This window comes from Heliconius melpomene, chromosome 21 (genome assembly GCF_056956725.1).
Source record: "Heliconius melpomene rosina isolate 202511_hmr_F chromosome 21, ASM5695672v1, whole genome shotgun sequence".
Classification (NCBI taxonomy): domain Eukaryota; kingdom Metazoa; phylum Arthropoda; class Insecta; order Lepidoptera; family Nymphalidae; genus Heliconius; species Heliconius melpomene.
In genome coordinates, this window is record NC_140409.1 from 517,001 (window position 1) to 541,174 (window position 24,174).

The 24,174-nt window shown below is 37.5% G+C and overlaps 2 long non-coding RNA genes across 11 annotated transcripts; one reads left to right on the forward strand and one right to left on the reverse strand.

The window, feature by feature from the left end:
• Nucleotides 1-10,763: 10,763 nt before the first annotated feature.
• Nucleotides 10,764-13,466, reverse strand: LOC146526734 (uncharacterized). The gene is made up of 2 exons (XR_014879348.1): nucleotides 12,669-13,466; nucleotides 10,764-12,552 (listed from the first exon to the last, which is right to left on the reverse strand). It is a non-coding gene; the product is annotated as an uncharacterized LOC146526734 (long non-coding RNA).
• Nucleotides 13,467-13,820: 354 nt separating this feature from the next.
• LOC146526735 (uncharacterized) lies at nucleotides 13,821-22,367 on the forward strand. 10 transcript variants are annotated; one of them, XR_014879355.1, is made up of 9 exons: nucleotides 13,851-13,922; nucleotides 13,998-14,581; nucleotides 14,879-14,992; nucleotides 15,325-16,788; nucleotides 17,156-17,216; nucleotides 19,592-19,638; nucleotides 20,201-20,409; nucleotides 20,703-20,811; nucleotides 21,828-22,367. It is a non-coding gene; the product is annotated as an uncharacterized LOC146526735 (long non-coding RNA). The 10 variants fall into 10 exon arrangements; XR_014879354.1 differs by lacking the exon at nucleotides 13,851-13,922 and having other exon boundaries at nucleotides 14,329-14,581; nucleotides 15,325-16,710; XR_014879350.1 differs by lacking the exon at nucleotides 13,851-13,922 and having other exon boundaries at nucleotides 14,334-14,581; nucleotides 17,156-17,248.
• The last annotated feature ends 1,807 nt before the right edge of the window (nucleotides 22,368-24,174 follow it).

Sequence of the window (24,174 nt, forward strand, 5' to 3'; positions counted from 1 at the left end):
CGAGTTAGCCGACCTTATTCCTCGTGACAAACCATTACCATATGTACTTAATAGTTTCCTTAAATTTACCAATCTTCCTCATCCTTTGTCCTGCTCTCCTTCTAACCCATTGTTTTGTACGTCATACAAGGCTTTGGTTTATGCTCCTCGTATCATAACAGATCTTGACTTGATCAAGGAAGATCCTGGCACCAACACAAAGTTTCAAGATATAATTCAACTCAGTTGGTGTAATCATCTTCTCATCTTCACTGATGCATCAAAGCTCTCTAAAGAGGGCTGTGTTGGTGCAGCATGCTGGATTCCAAAATTCAAAATTATTTTACAATTTAAATGTCCTCCCGAATCTTCTGTGTTTACAGGTGAGGTTGTTGGCTGTTGCTTTATTAGAAGCAATCCTGTTTGCACATTCCCATGACTTTAGACAGACGGTTATTTTTATTGACTCGCTAAGCTGCTTAATGGCGTTAAGAGGTAACCCATTTCATAGTAAATTAAGATCTTCAATTGTTTTAAGGATTCGTGAAGAGTTGTACTCATGTTATCTAAAGGGTTTGGATATTACTTTAGTCTGGATTCCAGGACATTCTGGAATTAGTGGGAATGAATCGGCAGACTCCTGCGCTAAGTTAGCTACTCGGTGTGGCACTTTAGTTCACTTTTCTAATTCGGCTCAAGATTTGTTGTCCCTTGCATCTGCCCATCTGGATGAGTCCTGGAGGAAACTCTGGGAAAGATCAAAGTCTCTGAAAGGTAAGTACTATGCTTCTATCCAACCTTCTATCCCAAAGCGACCTTGGTTCTTTACTCAAAAATTTACTGAACGGAGAACTATATCAACAATTTGTCGTTTGCGTTTTGGACATGCATGTACGCCTGTTCATCTGGCTAAGATCAGGGTCAGGGATCACTCTCTGTATGAATGTGGCCTCGACGACGGTTCTCCTTCTCACATCCTTTTCTCTTGTCCTAAATTGACCCGTCCCTTATATGACATCCTTCCTTATAAAGTTCCCCGCCCCCTTAATGTTCAGTGTTTGTTAATGTTTGTGTTTAGTCCGTTATGTAAATTTTTATGTAAATATATTAAGAATAACAAAATTAAACTATAAACTAACATCTGTGTAAAATAATAGATATTACTAACCCTCTTTATTTATATATTGTATTTATATTTTTTGTATTGTTATAGGTGAAGGCAGTAGTTTAACTGGATCTCTCTTAAACATGCATTTTTCTGTTGAATAATATTATTCCTTTTTTTTTACCGTACAACCTCTTTCGTAAGTTCTCCATTCAACGTGACACTGGCGAAGTGATTTTGTGCTCAACTGGCACGCTCGGAACGCCATAATAAAAAGAACAGAACAGAACAGACTATTTTTTGCCTTGTATCCCTGTTTTCTGTTTAAGTCCTCATATCTACTGTTTTTTGAAAGGCGTAAAAATAATTATGATTGTAGTTCAACAGGAACTTTGCTTATTAAAGTTGACAAATGTGTATAAGTTTGCACTCATTTCATAACTTCGATGTATTGTAAGTTTTCACTTTTAGTCAAATTTCAGAATTGTAGGTCCACAGGAAGTACCATAAAGAGTTTGCACGAGTTGAATTTTATACAAAATGCAGCAAAAACTATAATCGCTCGTATTTTTAGATTACATGACTTTTCATTTTCTGAGCTCCAAGGGATTCGATAAGATTCGTAATTCTAGTTATTTGATATTCATTTCAGCTTAACATATCCGATACTCGATCTTGTGGTAACCAGCTTAGAGAGACATTTTATTTTACTGTTTTCTACTGTTTTTTTAGTTCCATAATATGCTATAATTAGGTTTCAGAAGTGAAATATCAAAAGAAAACTATACAACACTATTGTTACAAATACAATCTTATTTATTAAAAATCAAAATAACTATAAACTGAAGTTTAAATAACTAGAAACCTATATAAAACACCAACAACATTCGAAAACACATATAGGTATTTACTCAGTGTTAATTATAGCAGCTCTTTTAACCAATTCACAATATTTATTAATTAAAACATTTAAATTACTTTATAACTTGCTAATAATTATCTATTAACAACCTAGTAACAAATCACATCGACTACAACACGTGTAACCTCAAGTATATGAGGGCCAAATATGTCTTCCCGCTTAAATTAGTAACTTAATAACAAAATTAAAAGAGCGGGCTTTTTGATATTGACAGTGACATTGACACATTGCAGTACTATATTTGACAGTTGACATTTGTAGCACGGGAGTCTCCTAAGTCGGCCATTCTGACCCTGCGTCGTCCCCGACGTAGCTGAATTAATATCCAGTTGCCTGATCACATGCTGGTGCATCCCGATTAGCCCCAAAGTCATCAGCGTCGTTTCATGGCTGTATTGATGAAAATTCTACAGTAGTACCATATTCGCTGTCTTCATCATCTAAAATTTTAAGTTTATAAATGTCTAAACATTACAACAAACGGATAGGCAATCAAAATATACAGACAAAAGATATAAAAATAAAAAGTTTTGAGAGCTCTCATTTTTAACCCTGTAAAATCTTCATATCCAAGTATGTTCAGTCCGGTGCAGCAAACTCCGGAACCTGTGAACAGAACAGTCAGAAAGCGTCCCCTCTGTCTGCCAGGACCAAATGTCCACATAGACGTCACATGGTCCACAAAGACCAAACGTCAGCAAGGACCAAACGTCCACAAGGCCATAATGTCAGCAAGGACCAAATGTCCACCTTGACCACAAGGACCAAACGTCCTTCAGAGCCACATGCTCTTCACAAAATCTTTCATGGCCACACCCCCGTCAAAATTTCTCAGGCCATATGCCTCATCAGACCAAACGTCTGATACAAGTCAAAGTCAAAAGTCAAAGTCAAAACACCCTTTTTTTTTTTTTTTTTGTCGCTGGGAAATGCATTTACGCAGACCGCCCATACGGAAGGCGAGCCTTACGGATGAGCGGTACTGTGGGACTCATCGGTAAAACCGATCCTACCCACTAAAACCCAGCGGAAACCCTCTCCACCAAAATGAGACGCCGCAGGATCGCTCGCGCATGCTACTACGACGCCTCGGTGGAAGGCCTTTTGCAGGCCATCGTCGTTTTCTGGGTGCCCTGGGGTTTCTCCTAGGGCATCCGCAGCCTTGATAACCTGAAGGAAGATCACCCTGACCCTCCCGCGGTAACTCCTCTAGGGTAGGGGGAATAGAAGATGCGCATACCGCCTTCTTCTATCCCCTGGCCTACGGCGGCGGAGCGAATCTGCGTTCGAGCTGGACTCGCGCACCCGCTCCGCGGCCTCCTTCAATGCGATTACTGATTCGCAGAAGGAGACCATTGCAGACCAGCTCCTCTCACAGTCCAGCATAGCCCCTACCACACTGGCCAGTGAGAGGTCCCTACCCACTACCGCCATCAAGGCATGGCGTTGTGGGGCCCAAGCGGGGCATTCAGCCAGAGTGTGATGCGCCGAATCCACGGAGGCATCACACTCATGGCACACCGGCGACATCTCCCGACGTGCAACCTGATGCAGGTACTTACCGAAGCAACCGTGCCCCGTCAGAACCTGCACCAGTCTGAACGTCAGGACACCAAACCTCCTTTTAACCCAGCGATCCAAGTGTGGGCGAACTGCCTCCACTGTCGCTAGGCCTGCCGCCGGAGACCCCAGGTCCCCCCTCCATCGCCGGATCAGGGCTTCATCCGCTCTCCTCCTTATCCGTGCGACATCCTCACACGATGGTTGTACGCCTCGCGACCGCTCGCTTGTGCGGAAAGCATGAACTCTGGCAAGCACTTCCGCCTGTAATTCCCAAGGCGGATCGCTCGCCAAGAGAGTTGCCGCCGTCCAGGACACCGTACGGTACCCCCGAATTGCTCTCACCGCTATGAGACGCTGCGCTTTCCGCAATTGGGTCTTATTGCGAACGGTGAGAGAATCTGCCCACACAGGGGCACCGTACAGAGCCATGGATCTCAACACGCCGACATAAAGCTGTCGGCATGGAGAATCTGGCCCTCCGACATTCGGCAGGAGCCTGCCGAGGGCCCCAGCAGCGTTTACTAGCTTCGGCACAAGCTGAGCGAAGTGCGAAGCGAATGACCACCGTCCATCCAGGGTCAGACCCAGATACTTCATCTGAGTCCGAACCTCCACGTCCTGTCCCTGGATGCGCAGAGTAGCCCTACGGGGGGGACCCCTACGCGGGCCGTGGAATAGGAGGGCCTCAGTCTTGGGCATAGAGACTCTCAGACCCAGAGCTTCGATACGGTCGACGACAAGGCAGGTGCCGATTTCAGCCAAGTGTGCCGCCTCCTGGTAAGACGTTCCCCTGGCCGTGACTAGAGTGTCATCCGCATAACATATGACACTCATACCAGGAGGAAGACGACCACGCAGGAGCCAATCATAGCCGAGATTCCAAAGTATCGGGCCCAAAACCGACCCCTGTGGAACCCCGCATCCGACGCTTCGTCGACCGATCTGGCCATTTCCCCCAATCCATAAGACTACTCTGTCTTGGAGGTAGTCATTTAACAGCCGCCGGAGATAGAAAGGCACTCCATGGTACCGAAGTGCCTCTCTTAGCGTCTCAAACGGCAGACTGTTAAAGGCGTTGACCACGTCCAACGAGACGGCGAGAAGAACATCTTTATCTGCCGTCGCGGCCAACGACTGTGTCTTCAGGGCGTTCAGGGCATCAATGGTCGAGCGGCCGGCCCTAAACCCGAACTGCGCCTCTGAAAGACCAGGACCTACCTCCTCTAGGTGCTGAACAAGGCGGGCAGCAATGATCTTCTCTAAGATCTTGCCCATCTCATTCAGCAGCACTATTGGCCTATATGCGGAAGGAGAGTCCAGAGGACGACCCTCCTTGCGCAGTAGACATAGTCCTCCTTCCTTCCACAACTTCGGAAACTGTCCAGTTAAAAGGCACTGATCAAATAGCTTCCGAAGTTGCTCACCAAGGTGTTCTAGGGCAATGCTCAAAACTCTTCCTGGCACACCATCTGGTCCCGGAGCCGTTTTCTTAGCCCTCAGTCTCCTGAGTGCCATATTCATCTCTCCTTCAGATATGAGAGGGATAACCGACGGGATAACCTCCTCATGCACAGAGGACGGAGCCATTCTAGGGGGGATGTGCCTAGGCGGCTCCGGAAATAAGTCCACCAGAAGGCGTAAGAGAAAGTCTGGTGACAGAGTTTCCGTTAGAGGAGCGCTTTGCGCACGGACCTTTTTACGGGCAGCCAGATAGGGCCGCCCCCATGGAAATCTGTTAAGACCTGCTAATAGCTCCTGATAAGCCTCACGCTTCGCTGAGCTAATAGCGTGCTGCAGAGCCTTCTTTCTTTCTTTATATATGCCCTGCAGCTGACTCTCAAGTGCAGGGTTGAGACCGTTCCTTCTCCTACACCTTGTATACGCCCGTCGGGCCCGGATGCAAGAAGACCGCAGGGCAGCAATCTCAGGGGACCACCAGTACATTTTGCGACGGGCTGACCACCGCCGGGCTCTCGGCATTGAGCAGGCGTCGCAAATTTTAGTCATTGCGTTCTGCAACTGGCTTGCCATAACTTCGACGCTTGAGCTGGAGCTTATTATTCTCTCCTGAGAGCTCCACTTTGCCACAATCGCAGCCTCTTTGGCCAGTTCTGGGTTAAGTTGACTAACAGCCCACCTAGGGAACCTTTGAGATGGACCCCTACGTTGAACCACCAGCGCTGGCTGAGCGGACACATCGAACCGAATATAAAGGTGATCGGACAAAGTCTCCACTTCTTCCTCTACTCTCCAATTATTCACCTGGCACGCGACAGATGGAGAGGCAAAAGAGAGGTCCACTACGGACCCCCCATTATGCCGCACGCAAGTGAAGGCTGTCCCTACGTTAAGGAGAGACAGCCCGGAGAGCAGAGCCCACACCTGCACCGCTTTACCCTTTGCGTTTGATGTAGGGTTCCCCCACGCGCGGGACTTAGCATTGAAATCACCGAGGACAATGATTTTCCTCGGCGACTGTCTAGCAACGGCAACTCTGACGGAGTCAAGAAAATTCTCAAACTCCGCCAGACTGCGGTTGGGGGAAAAGTATACACCAACTATGACGTATTCTCCCCACTCTGCCACGACATATCCCGAGCCTCTTTCTAGGGTTGAGAGGGGAATATTGGTGATGCTTCCAGACGTGATAGCTACAGTGCCATCCAAATCACCCAACCAACGAGAATGATGGGCGATAAAATACGGCTCACATACAACGCCAATGTCAATACTCCACTCTGCCATAGATTGCAGTAGTAAATCCTGCGCTCTGGCAGAATGGTTGATGTTCACCTGTAGGAAGTGTATTTGTCTTCTATCCATTATGATGACATAACATTTTCCTCTACGTCCTGTAGGCCGCCGATTGCAGAGGAAGCTCTGGTCCTAAGGGCCTCTGATCGCTTGACAGGCGGTGGACGGCACTCAGCGCCACCCATTACATGTCCGGATGGTCTCTTTGCGTCTGTGCATACCATACACCGAGGCTCAGCACGGCATGTGTAAGACTTGTGCCCTTCAGAACCGCAACGGAAGCATAGATGCTCCCTGACAATTGTTGAAGGACACTGTGGCCTAGCGTGACCAAGTGCGAGACATCTGTAACAGCGCAAAGGACGCTCCTCTAGAACTTGAACCTTGGCAGAGCTCCAGCCTATTAAAATCCGGCCTTTAGTCGCGATAGTATCTGCAGATTCACATGGGCATCGCACCACCGCTGTCATCATGCCTCTGGAACCAACGCGGAGTTCGGAAACTGTGACAGCGTCGGCTGTGCAGCCACTAGTATTCACAACAGCGCTAACCACTTTTTCTCTGGTGACTGAGTCGTCAAGCCCTAATAACTTTAGAGTGGCGTTCTTACGGGGTCTGGTGACCACAGCCAACCCATCTAGTACCACTCGCAACCGCTCCGCTAGAGCATCCGCCTTCTCTGAGGAGTGTGCAGCAGACAACTCCAGCAACCGAGCGCCCGAAATCGCCTGGCGCACTGTTAGGCCCTCGGTTATACCCAACTGTGCCAGATTGATACCCTGCTGCGCTCGCTCCAATGCCTGAGCATAGGTTACACCTTTTACCAAGGCCTCGTCCGTTAAGGTAACAATAACCGCCTTTGTGCGGGGTGGCTTGGCTACTCTAGGTCTAGGCCGGCGAGCAACTGGTACCGTCATGTTCGCCGCAGGGACGCGAGAAGACTTTTTTCCCTTTTTACCTCTCCTTACCACTGTAGTCCAAGAACCATCCTCACCTATTCTATTTTCAACAGTGTTCGCTTGTTGCACATTAGAGGCTCTGACTTCCGGCTCTGGCAGAGCGTTTGGCAAAGGCGCACTCTCTCGCATCTCCGAACGAACTGTGGTCTTATTGCGCCTCGGTTTCCGCCTATCGGTCTCGGAACACACCAACTGTGACGTCTTTGGAGGATGTTCAGGTAGTGTTCTCCTAGAGTCTGCCGCTAGAGGAGGACGCATTCTCTTTGCAGGCAAGAGACGTTCTTCGATACCAGCAAAACGAGCCTCTATCAAAGTCCCCACTGAGCAGACGATCGAGCGCCTTAACTCCTCCAGTACGTCTTCACCTAAGCTAAGAGTCGATCCTGAAACATTCTGAGGCGTCCTTTTATTTGTTGCCAAGGCCACTCTGAGCTGTTTTACATCTTTATTGTAGGTTTGCACTTCCGCTCGCAGTTTCTCTACCTCTTTAGTGAGGCGTTGGTTTTCCTCTCGTGCACGGCGAACCTCTTCACTCTCAGTACGAGTGACTAGAGATTCAACTATGTCAGTCAGGGCTGCAGCAGCGTCCTTCAGTTTACGCACATAAGTGCCCTTAAGGTTGCCAGATTTAGTCGCTACATCCAGTATAGCGGCTGCACATTCTCCGGCGTACGTGCGCAGCTCTTCAGCTGAATACTGAGAAGTATCTCTGTTATCTTCTACTTCTAACAAACTCTCCGCATCCGTCGTCTGGGCAGACCTGTCATGCTGTGATGCCCAATCTGAGAGGCTTCTGTCTAAATCTAACACCTTTTGTCTCTGTTCTTTGCGCATTCGTGCCTGTCCAGCGCCAAGGGCTTTCGGAGGCCTACCTCTTCTCGCCGTGTGGCATTTGGAAAGCCCTGCCTCGGTTTCCGACCCAGAAATCTCTCCAATTGTTACAGGCATGCGTTTTCGCCGAGCGCGCCGCACGACGCCTGAGTCTGAAGCAGACTCTATAACTCCTCCGCTATCATCATTTGTTTGGGTTTTTTCATTTACAATATCCATACTAGTCCCACGAGTATGGGGGAAAAACGGTCCGTCCAAGTAGTGCCCCCTGTACTTGGATAAGCCTAATTCCGCCACGGGTGTCGGCCGGTACCCGGGCGGGGACAGCAGTAACGACTGATCTCCCCATCAGCCTCGCACCCCTCGCGCTGCTTCGCCGCTTGGGTTGGGGTAATTTTTTATAGAGGTTTTCTTCCTCGCGGTCCGGCCGGTGAAGGCAAGACCTCGGTCCCGTGCGTGGCCGTGAGACATGACCACAGACACCGCTCACGGGATTACGAAAAGGACGGAGAGCACTGCTTTGTCCGACGGCGGGGTAAGCGCACGCCGAACCCGCCATACCTACACAATGACATAGCGCGTGCGCGCAAAGCCATCATAGGAGTACCTCCCTACAATGCGCTCACGGGACAACTCTTATAATACAGAGCGCCGGAGCGCATTCCTGCGTGTCGGTTTATTAGCCGCGACGAGCAGCAACACCACGACTGTGATGCTGCTGCCCGTCCCGTTGCCCAGGGTGCTCCACGAGGAGGTAACCGACATAGCACCCCAAAGTCAAAACACCCAACCCAACCTCATGTCTGTGCCCAAAGGGACCACACATCCAATTGAACTCAATAAACAAACTGCCACATTACACCAGTATTGTACACTAAGCCCCACCTTGGTTGTCAGACAAAAATTAAACATTTAGAAAAAGAATTAATGGAGGAAGAGAAAAATAAAATGTCGGTCTGTATGTATGTAAGCATGTAATGATTTAGAAAGAAATTGTGCTAGACAACAAAGCAAGAATTAGTGCAATACAGTTAAAATAACTTGACAACGAAAAAGGCAGTACAAATTTCCAATTACTAATCCCCATGCCATTGTACCATGTTAGAGCTTCTCGAGTGGTTTAACTACCACCACTCAATAATTAATTGCCTCAGTCTTATAGAAGCTCGGCCTAACCTGACCTCTATTTATAATTCAACCAACATGTTCAATTTCTGTTGAAGTAATAAACATATTCGAAATTTTATGGGAAAATCGGTTTCTCGTTTGAGTATTAATAGTGACTGAATCCCATCATAAAGCATTATCAACACGTCATCAACATATTCTAAAACATGACCACATTCAATATGTGTTTACATAAAATATTCATAACCACCACCACCACCAAATTATCCGTGTTTGATCATCAATCAAAGGGAGAAGATAGCATCCTCCGATATTCAACCCTTTCAGTGCCCCACAATCAACACATATACACACTTTGGATTGCACCCTCCAACACACATACTACACTCCTCTCTTCAAGATAGCTGACAAATTCATGTACTTTAAGCTTTTCCCCACCCCATATAGAAGATAAGCATTTTCCCATATTTACCGTTGTTTGCACATTTAATGGCACCGGCGATCGAATAATGTGAAAATTTATTTATTATGTACATAAGAAAATCCAGCTAATAACTTAAGTGGTACATTAATGTGTTGCCAAACGCTGAATGTGCTGACAGACACTTCAATACAGACACACACTTCAGACACACTTCACACTTCAGACCAGGATAGACACTTCAATAGACATTCCTAGGCATTGTTTACTCCTCACTAATTAAGTTGTCTGAAATTGTCTCCTATATCATAAACAATAAATTATTATTTACTATAAACATTCTTCTGGTTTCAATTTCCCATTTTAATTTGTTTAAAATAATTCAAACTCTGTAACCTCATAATAGTAATACACAGAAATCTTCTGCTACAATAATCCCTCCCGCTAATTACTTATATAGCTATTAATAGAGGTAAGTCTAAATATTGTATCCTCAGTTATATAAGTAATAGTTGTAAACTTAGTCTTAGCAAAAATTATTTATGTAGTAATCTTAATGAACTTGATGTAATCGATAATCTTATTTGTGAAACTGAAATTATGTCTATGTACGTTATGGCTTTTAATTCACTTCCTACTATTTGTAAAACAAATTTTATTTTAGGAAATTTACATTTTTGTCAATCACTAGGTAATAACTGATGGGTCTTTATTTATTCAAATCTACTAAATTGCATGTTAATTGTAATAACAATGATTTCAATGTAACTTTATTTGACACTGGAATTTTAACTTTGAAGCTGAATTTATTTACTCAGAATGTTACCTACAACATATGTTACAGATGTAATTAATTAATTATTAATATTTAGTCTCCATATACATTCTACCATTAGGCATGAAAATATTACATTTGGTTTTATTAACATAAAATTTACAATTTTTATATTTACTTGTTATGTAAAATAATGAATTTTACATAACAAGTAAATATAAAAAGTTCAATTAATCCAACAATTAAATTAAATTCTACTCATTCTGATTTCAATCTTATAGCAGACAATTGTTGCAATTGCACATAAATTAAAAATATTAATAATCCTAATTTGTTTAATTTAATAAATCCTAAGTTATATACAAGGTTTGCACCCTTATCTGCAGCATTGCATCACTTCAATACTATGTATGCATTAATAAGTCATTAGTATAAAACATAGTTAGTCTACCTGAAACTCTCCTAACAGCTACACATTTTTCTATCTCCACTGTGACTCAATTCTATTTGTTTTATGATTGAGACTTTAATTAATATGTTTTAAATTATTACCAAATCTCTTTTTCATTGATTAAATCTTTTTTTTTTAAAACAACTTTAAGCCAAATGTACATAACAGCACACACATTCTACATACAATAACATCAGCATCTATAATAACTAGAACAGGCATGCAAGATCTCAGAACAACTATCAAGTCGGCTCCAAGCGAGAGCTCATCAATAGCCAAGGAAACAAAACCATTTCCTTCCAACAAATTAACAGTATTACTCACCCTCTAAGGTACAGTTTATTGATTCTCCCTCACACAACTAACATTTCAAAACAAACAAAGGTTACAAGTCATACTGCTACCATTTCTAGGTTTCCTTATCCAATGTTACTCACACCCCCTTCACCAACCATAAAATTGTTCCAATCTAAAAGAATTGTGTAACGGACGCCCAATTATTAAGCTATGAATCTCTTGTCTTTCCTTTTTTTTTAGTCACTATGAATTATGCTCAACTGGCAAGCTCGAAACGCCATATATCAAGAATTCAATTCAATTCACTAAGCCCTATATACATTGACAAGAATCATCTCTAGGCAAACTGGCACCCGTCCCTCCTCTAGCACACTAAGCACAACCACAGGACTCTTCAGAATCAGCCTGCATAAAACATCAACCACCTATGATCACCAGTAATCACTCACTCACTCATTCAACCATGAACATCACCCTTAAGGCGCCCAGAGTCATGTGATAAACATTCTGAATCATTCAAGTTATTAGCACTTCTAACCCTCTCCACCTCCTCATACTATAGCTCAATATCATTGATAACAGAGTCAGAGTCAGTTTCAAATGACTTAACCTATCTCGCTAACCGCGACCACGTGTCGTGTCCGGTCGACGTGATTTGTTTTGTGATTTACTTCCAGCATCACCCATATTTAACACTGTATTTCTATATAGGCAATAAATACTTTAAGAAAAGAGAAATGATGAAACTGGTGTTTTATTTGCTTTCACAAAAATAACAAAATTATAAGGTAAAGAATCTGGCCTGATGGGCTTAGATAGGTATCCCACTTCTAAAATTAGGTTTCAGAAGTGAAATATCAAAAGAAAACTATACAACACTATTGTTACAAATACAATCTTATTTATTAAAAATCAAAATAACTATAAACTGAAGTTTAAATAACTAGAAACCTATATAAAACACCAACAACATTCGAAAACACATATAGGTATTTACTCAGTGTTAATTATAGCAGCTCTTTTAACCAATTCACAATATTTATTAATTAAAACATTTAAATTACTTTATAACTTGCTAATAATTATCTATTAACAACCTAGTAACAAATCACATCGACTACAACACGTGTAACCTCAAGTATATGAGGGCCAAATATGTCTTCCCGCTTAAATTAGTAACTTAATAACAAGGTTCGGTTCGGTTCTTTATTTATGGCGCTTCGAGCGTGCCAGTTGAGCACTATTCACTTCGCCAATGTCACGTTGTATGGAAAACACACAAAGGAGATTGTACGGTAAAAAAGAGATTATATTACACAATAGGAGAATGCATGTCAAAAAGAGTCCAGTTAAAGTGTTGCCTTCACCTATAAAATAAAAAATCATAAATATATACTATATACATGAACATGAGTTAGTAGTAAACAATATTTTACAAATATATTAACTTATAGTTTAATATTATTATATCTAATATATTTACATAAAAATTTACATAGAGGACTAAACACAAACATTAACAAACATTGAACACTAAGAGGACGGGGAACTTTATAAGGAAGAACATCATATAAGGGATGAATTAATTTAGGACAGGAAAAAAGTATGTGGGAAGGTGAACCGTCGTCCAGGCCACATTCACACAGTGAGTGGTCCCTGACCTTGATCTTGGCTAGGTGCACAGGCGTACACGCATGCCCAAGGCGCAAACGACAAACAGTTGATAAAACCCTCCGTTCAGTAGTTTTTTGAGAAAAACCAAGGTCGCCTTGGGATATTGGGTTGAATAGTGGCATAATACTTACCTTTCTGAGATTTTGACAATTCCCAGAATTTAGTCCATGACAAATCCAAATGAGTTTGTGCAAGAGACAGCAGATCCTGAGCCGAAATAGAGAAGTGATCTAAAGTACCACACTGGATGGCTAATTTAGCACAAGAGTCTGCAGATTCATTCCCACTGATTCCAGAATGCCCTGGAATCCATGCCAAAGTAACATCTAAACCCTTTAGATAACATGAGTACAGTTCTTCACGAATCCTTAAAATTATGGAAGATCTCAATCTACTAACTTAATAACAAAATTAAAAGAGCGGGCTTTTTGATATTGACAGTGACATTGACACATTGCAGTACTATATTTGACAGTTGACATTTGTAGCACGGGAGTCTCCTTAGTCTATTTTTTTGGTTTCCTGAGGTTGGCAGCACTGGTCACCAACATAATATTGTTATATCGAGCAAGTACATAAAATTAAACACTACAAAAACTAAAATGTATGGAACACCTTTCCACAATTTTTGGTTAAAATATAAAGAAATAAGAAAGATAGACAAATAAAGAATAGCATTTTGTAGATTTACTTTAACAAATGTATTATTTATTGTTCCATTACAGAATGATTGGGAGACAATACAAAATTCGCATTATATTTACGCGGTGTATAACTGATATTTGGCCTGTAGGATCTTTGATATTGTATGGGAGTATTAAAAATCATTTCTCGTCTAGGAGACTACTTCAATTTTGAAAATTTTAAAAAACACCTTCGGATTTGTTTGTGCTGATTTTGGAATCAGTTCTTTACTTTTAGCAAGTATGTTTTATCTGTACATTATGTATTACTTTACTCTTTGCCATAAATGAAGGCTAAACGTTTGTGAAGCCTAGGAGTTTGTAAGCGTTTGCCGAGCCATCACAAGCGTGTGAAGCACATATAATAATATTCAAAAAAGGTTTTAAGCGTATAAATTTATAAATATTACATACAAATTTTAACAAATTAATCTTTGAAATATTCACTATTTTAGGTAAAAAAAAAAAGAATGATACAATAATATTTTAGATAAATGGTTTATAACCTGTGATAATATGCAATATGCTTATATTGAAGCATTAATTATCTGTGCCAGGCCCGGTCGACTTCCTAAGGAGCTTGGGCGACACACCTAACTTGGGACCCATGGTATTGCTATATTAATGTAAAACTACTAATTAGTAGTTTTTATAAAAGTACTTTTTTTAAGAATTTAATTTTAATGCACGATTTAGTTACTTAATGTTTAATAAATAACTTTCTTTATAATATTTCATGTATGCAAGGTACCGTGATAAAATGTTATTCGATATGAGAAACAGTTTATGTAACCGGTATTTAAAGTACAGTAGTAGGATTACGTTTTGATATGGCAATGGTAGCATTTACATTGCAAATGGCGAACATACTACTGCGACTTAAACAAGCAACCTGTTTTTAACATTTCTGTTGTATTTTATATTTAGATTTCTATTGTTGTTCAGTTGTTCTCTCTGTTTGAATATATGGATCTAAAATATGGGAGACAATTTGAAAAATGTCCCCTCGTGAAGATCCTGAAATTTCCAATTCACACCGGTAAGTAATCATTAAGTATTAACTACTCTAGATAAAGTCATATCTTAAATGTTGTACTTTTTCAGTTGTGAAACTTGGGCCAAGTTTTGCTTCCCCGAAGGCCCATGGTATTCTATCGATTTTCAGAAAAAAATGTATGGTGAACATAGAATGTTATGTTGCCACCATTTTGAAAGGCCTTCATTTGTCAATTTTATTGAAAAAAAAAATACTGTTTAGAAAAACTGTTTTATTTATGTACATATTAGTAATCATACATTGGCAATGTATTTTCATCCAATTATATTTTATTTTCAGAATCAGGTAATCCAAGATTTAAATTTTTCCACTGAACAACCAGGGACATCACATTTTCCTGCAAATGTTATACCTGGACCATTGCAAAGAATGGTATTCACAAGTATTCAAATGGTAATTCAAGTATACTATTAATTGATACTGGTTCACTTGTAATGACAATATATTTAACTTAAAAACTTATCATAATAAATAGCCTATTTTATGGTAACAGTGAAAAAAACCTAAAACACATAGATATATATGTAAAAATAAAATATTAATTAACAGTTTTAAAACAATACGATAAATTTAACAAAATACTAATAGTTAGAACTACAATTACATTAATCTTAAACAATTTCTTTAATTTTCTTTTAATTGCTTAATCAAGAAGATTCATCTAACAATGATATGTTGGTTTTAGTTTCTGTAACCTGACCTTTATTAACTCTTGTTATTTTCAGGATTGCTACCTGGAGAGGCAACAGTCACTGCAAATTTAGGATTTATATGGATAAATTGTTTAGCTGCTGAAATAGTGATTCTGCAGATCGAAAGCCACACCAACATGACTGACAATTCTTCATTTGAAGAAAATGTATGTCTTTTTTCTCTAACTCAATCATTTGAAGAAAATGTATGCCTTTTTTGAAAATTGTACATTTGTCATAGCTCGCCCCAATGGGCGCTATGGGAAGCTATAAATCACAAAGCTTGCATTGGCAAGCTTTCTGATTCAGTTTTAAAATTGAAACATACCGATAATATATTATTATACACTTTTATGGACTTCAAAGAATGTGATAATGCTAAAAAGAAGTTAAACTATGTATCTCAAAACTTTTATAACATTTTATGTGTTGAGAACTGTGCCACAATCTGCAATAATTTATACGAAACATTATCATATTCTTTAAACCTCAAAAAACTTGCAATCTGCAAATTGGAAAAAGATGTAAATTTTAGTTTTCTTGCCCAATGTGAGGAACATCTTAAAGAAAATGTTGATTTTATATGTAATAGTGTCTTCCACATAACGGTAAAAAGATTTTGTTTAGTTAAAAATAAACAATTTGCAGATTATCAGAAATTGTTAAAAAGGAAAATAGATATATTAAAAGTAATTGTATATTAATGTTAGATTTAATTTGACCAACACTGTATTAAGTTCATTATACCTACTTTATTAATTTTATCTTTGTCTGTATTTTTTTTAAAAAAATAAATTCAATAACACAACAATCAAGTACAACTGCCCACAATCTTATAGGTTAATAAATATATAAATTATATATTTTTTGCAGATTATGTTCTATTTAACTTATAAAAATTAAAATTGTTATTTTAACATATAAGGGCAAGTTTGTCTTGTAGCAATGTTGTAATCTTTAGCAGTATATTTTAATTGTTTTGCAGAAATACTGTTTGTGTAAATATCATTAAAACAAATGTTTATAAGCAATAAAGAAAATGTAAAATGTTTATTAGTTTTATTTCTGCATTTATTTTTTTTATTGTACTATATATAAATTATTCACTCTTTCAAAATCATTTGGAAGTATTATTACATAATTTAAATAATAATACTTCCAAATGATTTTGAAGGAGTAATAATTCTGGCTTTTGAATAAAAATCGATTTAAAGCCAAATTTTGAATTTCCCGCAAGTTGTGTTTCGTTGGGCATGCTAGAGATGGCAGCAGCATCGTTTTGTCACCCATTTTTTAGTATGAAGTGAACATTCTTTGAGTAAATGTGTTCTGTGATCTGTGCGGACAATCGACATCAGTAATCTTGAATATCATCCTTGTTTCCACTTTTTCCCTGTGTCCGCTGAACGACGCTAATGGGTAAATGTACTTTTATTTTTTTTATATTCATTTAAAACATAAATTTAACTTCATTTGTTTGTGTATCTACTTTATTTGGTAATTTCACGTTGCTTTGTGTTATTGTATAAGTTATGCATAATTATTTCGTAAATTTCAATTTAGAAAGATGGCGACGAAAATCGAAAAAAAAAAAACTAGTTTTTGTCGTGTTAGTTTTGAAATGTGATCTTTAATTACATTTATATAAATATTTAAAGTAATTATTACAAACGAAGCTAATAAAATTAGTTCAGCAATACAATATATTATATTTATTTTAATAGTACCTACCTACGGTAATGGCGGACTATTCTCATTGCAATTGTTAAGATTTCAAGTTATCATAACTTAGCTACAAATACTTAAATATTCTCTAGATTATTCCATGATATTAGTGTTTGACAATTACTTATTTCATTTCCAGTTGTTATTTCAAAATGTATCGCCGCCACGTGCTGTCATGTTGTGTCGTCAGTCTTCTAAAAGTAAGTGTAAGCACATTCGAGCAGTTTCTAAAGTGAGTATTTTATTATTTATGATATTTTAAGAAATAAGAAATTAATGATTGAGGCCAATCTGGCGCAGGGGCACAGTGTGACAGTTTTATTTGGGTATAAAGGGTAATTTTAAGCTGTTATAATAACATTAACTAGGGGGCGCGAATCGGACCTCAATGTTGACTCGCTGCGGTAGTGTTCACATGTTGAGCGAAGCGAGCATCAATTGTTTTCTAAACTCAATTATAGTTGCATTAATGACCTGACCGGTATCTATAGCAGGCGCTCAGCATTACCCCGTTAAAGGAGACATGTAACCCTATGGGGAAATTTGTCACTTGATTATTCCTCAAGTTCATTGAATTTTTAGAATAGTTTCTCAACTATTCTTATTTAATTTGCAATTCTATTTGGTTTATAATGGTGGTATAAATTCCATAGTTACTTTGGAAAATCTTTTGGCTTACTTTTACTAAAACAAGAAATAACATTAATCTACTAGATGATTGATTATTCGTTTAAATTACATTGCAAGTTAAATAAAAGCTTTGAAAAACAGAATCGACTGACAGCCATATGTGTTGATGTCAATGACTAATTTAAGTAACTCGTTCAGAAACAGCCTTAAATGTAATGTTATTGATTGAATCAAATAATCCAATATCAAAATCAAATTCCAAATAATTTAATGAACCTAAGGAACCTAGGAAATATTTTCAATTCAAAATATTTCCTCCTCCTCCTTGCTTTAAAAGATGGTTTAAAATACAGATTTATTATAAATATAAGTATGGATATGGATTGCTATATATTTGCAGACAAACTCATGCCTTGGAGTTCATTCAAATGCCGATAACTTTTTTTAATGAACAGATTTAGATGAAACAAACTTTAATGTTGAGTTAGTTATCGCATTACCGTAATACATACAGACAGACAGACAAGAAATTAAAAAAAATATTTTTGCTCTTTAAGTGTTCCTCTATCCATTTCAGTCAAAAATATTAAATGTACAGACAAAATATTTTCACTGTGTTATTATATATATAGTTTATAAAATTATATAAAGAATATTACATCCCATCTTTATATTGCTGACTTTAAAATGATTGTCATTCAGCTACATTAATGTCGAACTAGAAAATTGAAAACTAGTGAGAGTAAATAAATTTAATAGTAGTTTTTATTTTGTCCGCTTTGTCAATTGGAAACAATTACTGGTTTGTATAAGAGCTTCTCACTTTTTGTGGGACGTTGTGGTCTTATAGCCCAACACTACATGTGTCAAGTGGACTCAAAGATAGAAATACATACATGAAGACCTCGTGTAGGTATGGAGAAAACCAAAACATAACTTTTAACTCATTGTTAAGTATAGTGACGTTTTTCCATTAAAAGATATTTGATATTGTTGTCTATCACTGCTGCTGCTGTGGAAACAGCTTGCCTTTCTTCTTTTGGCTACTTTGACCTATTTATGGTATTAATTATATATTATTACATCAATTGCATTTTGTCTTGCAAAAGCAAGGGATTCATGCTATCTCCATATAACTTAAGCCCTAAAATTTACCAATTTGAAAATGTTATGTATGTTAAGAAATATTAATAATTTTATCAAAATGGGTGGTGTACATAATATTAATCGGTACTAGAAATAGGCTTAAACTTATCACACTTGTAATTGGATTGCATAAAGTCCATAATTCTTGTATGGGACAATATGTATGCTTTTACCTGTTGTAACTGTTGAGTTTCTTGCCGGCTCTTCTCAGCAGAACTGCTTTCCGAACCGGTGGTAGCTTTTTGTTCATATGTTCATTCGACGATTCAAAAGTGCTTTTATAGTTTATTTGAATAAAGAATATTTTGAATTTGAAGTGAGTGATTTGAGTGAAGAGAATGTTCTATATCACAATTTAAAAGAGTTGGGAAAAGATGTATGTGTATTTACAAAGAATAGAATAAAAAAAAACTTTATTGCACACATAAATACATATAACAGAAAATAACAGAAAAAGAAACAATATATTTTTATAAAATGTATGCAAAGGCGGCCTTATTGCTTCAAGCAATCTCTTCCAGGCAACCCTTGTAAAATAAGGGACTAAAAATAAAGAAATGTGAATAATGTTATAGTTCAAAAAAAATATATATATAATAAAATATATATATATATATACACATATCTACATATAATTCTATAGATATAATACATAATTGTACATAATATATAATAATATATATAGTATATATAATATATATAATATATATAATATATATAATATATATAATATATATAATATATATATATATATATATATATATATATATATATATATATATACTGTATATAATTACAGAGAGAACGGGAGCGGGCGAGGGGAGACGGGACCGCCGCGAACATCTGGTAAGCTTATTCAGAATTACTTTCTCTTATTATATTATATGGATGTTTCATTAAATACGGTATTATATTTATCGGTTTGATAGTTATGTATATATATATATATATATATATATATATATGTATATATATATATATATACATAACACTTGCTACTTACCACTAGGTGGGTGAAGTCTCACGCTATGTCTTTCAATTGTAGATATTGGACGTGCCCCACGATTAAATTTTAGTAATCATAATTTCTATGAAATTATTTTTTAGCTTTTAGTACATTTATCTGCAATATAAAACCGTTTAACTTAAAATTTTTTTTATACTTTTTTATTAGGTACATTCTAATCAAGTGGTGTAGTAGTACAGTCTGATATGTGATGGTCATGGGTTCGATTCCTACTTCTGGTGATGGATTGTTTAAATTTTCTTGCTCGGGTAACCTGGAGGGAGCGGGGACAACATTTGCCACTTAATGTGAAATATCTTACATTGGAACAGAAAGTGGGGCTCGAACTGTGTAATCATGGTTATAAATTAAAATTAAAAATTAAACACATACGTTTTGCAGATGGCGGTGACGGAGAGTGTATTGAAGCATACAAATGCTAGTGTCCGGCGCTGCTTGCGACTCATCGTACCGGCTACTTCCTGCACCTAATACAGAAGAACTAAAAAATATGTCCAATGTCGAAACTATCAAAAATCTTCAAAAAAGTTGACAAAAGTAGTTCTTCAGAATGATTCTGATGTGCGAAGGAACAAAAGGAACTGTGAAAGGTATATAAAATGTCTTTTTACTTTCAGTGTTTGTTGAGTGTTCCAACACTCAACAGGGTGGCAAGAGAACCTGGGAACTCAGCTTAACAAAAAGTTGAGTTCCATTGTATGTATGTATTGTGCATATATATATATATATATATATATATATATATATATATATATATATATATATATATATATATATATATATATATATTTAATTACCTAAAATTTTTTGATAAAAACATTGGATTGAGGCTGTCCACCCCCCCAACCGAAAAGTAATAAATGCTTATTTAACGTTATTACAGGAAAAAATACAATTTGAGATTACAGATTGTATTTTTTCCTGGTTCCTAATTACAGAGAGCGACGAGGACGGGAGCGGGCGAGGGGAGACGGGACCGCCGCGACCATCTGGTAAGCTTATTCATAATTACTTTCTCTTATTATATTATGTGAATGTTTCATTAAATACGGTATTATATTTATCGGTTTGATAGTTATGTATTGAAAGTAAAATGGTGCATGATAAATGAAGTTGCCCTCCCTTAGCTACTGTGCTATTAGTAGAGTATCTGGAAATATTTTCTGGCCTGGACTTCAGCTTTGAACAGATATGTTCGTGTAAATGTTGTTTTTTAAGGTTTCGTATCTTTAAAGGAAAAAAGGAACCCTTATAAGATCACTTTGTTGTCTGTCTGATCTTTTTGTCAAGAGTCTTTATCTCAGAAATGCTTGGAAATATAGAGTTGACATTTAAATTTGATTTCCTGAAAAAAATCGTATTTTTTACATTAACTAAAAAAAACATATGGCCGCTTAGCAAAAAACGCGATCTGAAACAATAGATTTGTGGTTAAATCCTAAAATTAACAGCCTTAAAACGGAGGCAAAATTTGGTATAAAAGCCGCTAGTTCAAAGTGAGGTGTCAGATGAAAGGGCTCTCGCTAAGCTAAGCTTGAATTTCACAAAGGCTCGACACCTTCAATTTTTGATTGAAACCCTAGAATGGCGATCCCGACTCGCGCTTGTCCCGTTTTTTTAATTTTTTTGTGACAAATTTTGTTGTAAGTAAAATTTGATGTGTCCCGCTTCTACGCTCATCCCTGCTGTACGTGGAGCCAGTGGGTACAATGTTAAGATAAATTATTATTGACATTAATTAGTGTGACTGTACAACTGACTGGGTGTTGGTTCTATCCCCACTCGAGAAAAAGAAATATTTATTTAAATTTATATTTCCACTTCTTCGCCCTGGTATCGAGGCAAAGCACTAACTCACAATATCTGTACAATTTGGCAGAAAGTAGGGAAGGGAGTGTCTTAACACTAGGTTCCTTTTGCCTACCTGCTGTGTGCGGGATACAGCGTGATACTGATAATTAATCAGTTTTTCATAAATAATAATGTTTGTTTATTATTTATATTAAAGATATGCGGCGTTGTACGAGAGGCGCCTCTGAAGATATAACCAAGATAAGATGTAAAAAATGTATTAACAATTATTTATAGCACATGTAGTACAATCTCAGTAATCTCAGGAACTACTTTATGAATAGTCTGTTTATGGAAGTAGGCTGTTGGCTATAGGCTAATAACTTTCACCAGTGAACATTTCTTTATTGTTTTCTCTTATGTCATTAATTTAAGAAATATATTATTTTTAACTTAACCTTCGCTTGAGTTGGAATAACTTACATTTTTTATTTAGATTACTGAGATTGTTATTTGTGATTGATTATGATTAATTAATTAAACATACTAGTAATGGTATTTTAGTTATAATTATAAATAGTATTATTATCATTAATATAAATTTGTAAGTTGGTCGTGGGTTGTGTTCCCATTTGCAATTTCTATAATCTTTAATTATTAGTAAATAATGAAATGCAACTTATATACCTAAGTATTATTATACTGTAATTTTTTTTATGAAGGAATTAAAGTATTAAAAAAACAGATTTTTTTTAAAGACATCTTTAGATATAATTTCCATATACGAGAAATAACTATTATTTAATTTTCCTGTTGTTGAGTCCCGCACCTCTTAGAACTATAGGAGTTTTTAACATTATTTTTTATTATTTATAGGTATGATGTATGTAGTAGTAGTAGTAGTAGTAGTAGTCGTCTAGAAGTCTAGTAGACATGTTTTACTTTTTAATGTGTTACAATATTTTTATGTTACAAATCTATTGAAATGAATATGTTTTTATATTTTCTACTTTGAACGTCAAATTATATTAATATGTACGGGATGAGTGTTTATAAATAAAACAGTTTTCTTTAACAAATATATAATATTAAATGCATCTAAAAGTATAATGAACTAAACGCAAAAATAAATTGAGCCACGCGCGGTACTCTTAATGACCGATAGCGATGAACTGACGTATTATAATTAAAATATTGGTATTGAGTAATTTAGGTCATATAAATAAATGCTAGCTAAGCGCTACATGTACGCGCTTGCTCGTACATATTCCCGGGCGGGAAAGATGAGGGTTAGTAGAAGAGATAGATGCTGCGATGATAACAAGGTAGGTGATTATTACAAAATTGCTTAACTGCCATGAACCCCGTGATTAGTAATAATGATTACTAGATGATTACATTTTTTTCTTAACATCTAACTTATACTGAAGAAGTGTTCCAATATCCCTCGGGAACACTAAGTCTACGTGTCTCTTTCACTAAGACATTTGCACTTGTAGACTGAGTAGACTGATTGTAGACTGAGTCGACGGGGGCGCCTCTCGGGTCGGGGCCGCCTGTGGCCCTCGCTCCGGCGCCCATTACGCTCGCCTGCTGCTGCAATTGTAAACCTATACTGCTCCACCGAGGCCCACTAAAGCGAATAACATGTATATCGCAGCATAGTGGTGGACGTCGTGAAAATACATTTCTGCTAAGGGTTCGGTATTTTTCATTAATTCGATATTCCTCAGTGCGTTTTATTAAGTTAAACTCTGCTTCTACCACCGACGTCTGATTCTTCCATAGCTTTCAGTGACGTCACTTCATGCCGTAGCTGCAATAAGACGCCGCACTATGGAAAATGGTAGAACAACGTCAGATCAAAAGTCATTTTTTCAAAGTCGTCCCTGACGCTCAATTTTTTTTTTATTAATAGTATAAGAGTGGAACTTTAATGTTATGAATTATTTTTTCGTGAATTACATTTGGAATATATATTTATTCATCGTGAAAAATTGTCATTCGTGTGAATGTCTATTTCAGGTTGTTCACTTTGATACTTTAAATATAATTTCCTTAAAAAAATGTGCAAGTAGGTATAAAGTGGTATATATTTTTGAAGAGCCCATAGTATGTAGATTTTAAAACAATTATCGTGACTATATTTTTATAAAAATATTAACAATAAGTGAAGAGAAAAAAGGTACGTGTTTAAAGTTCATCGAGACTTTTAACAGTTACCGACGTCTCCTGACGCGTTATATTTGATATTGTTTTATAGTCCAGATATTCATAAACAATATTTATCAAAAATCAGCTGCAGAGACCTGCAGACTGAGAAGTTATCACGGAAACTGCGATACAAGTCAGGGGACACGAAAACTCTATCTATTGTAGTTTCTAATGTTTTACTATTTAATTGATTAGATTGCGGTAAATTTCCATAAAATTATTGTTATTTATTGATAAAAGGACGTTTTTATCTTCATTTTGCACACATTTTGCACAATCATTTATTCACACTACCCTCATTTATGAAATTATATGAAAAGTGAATTAATTTTAAAAAAATATTACAAATT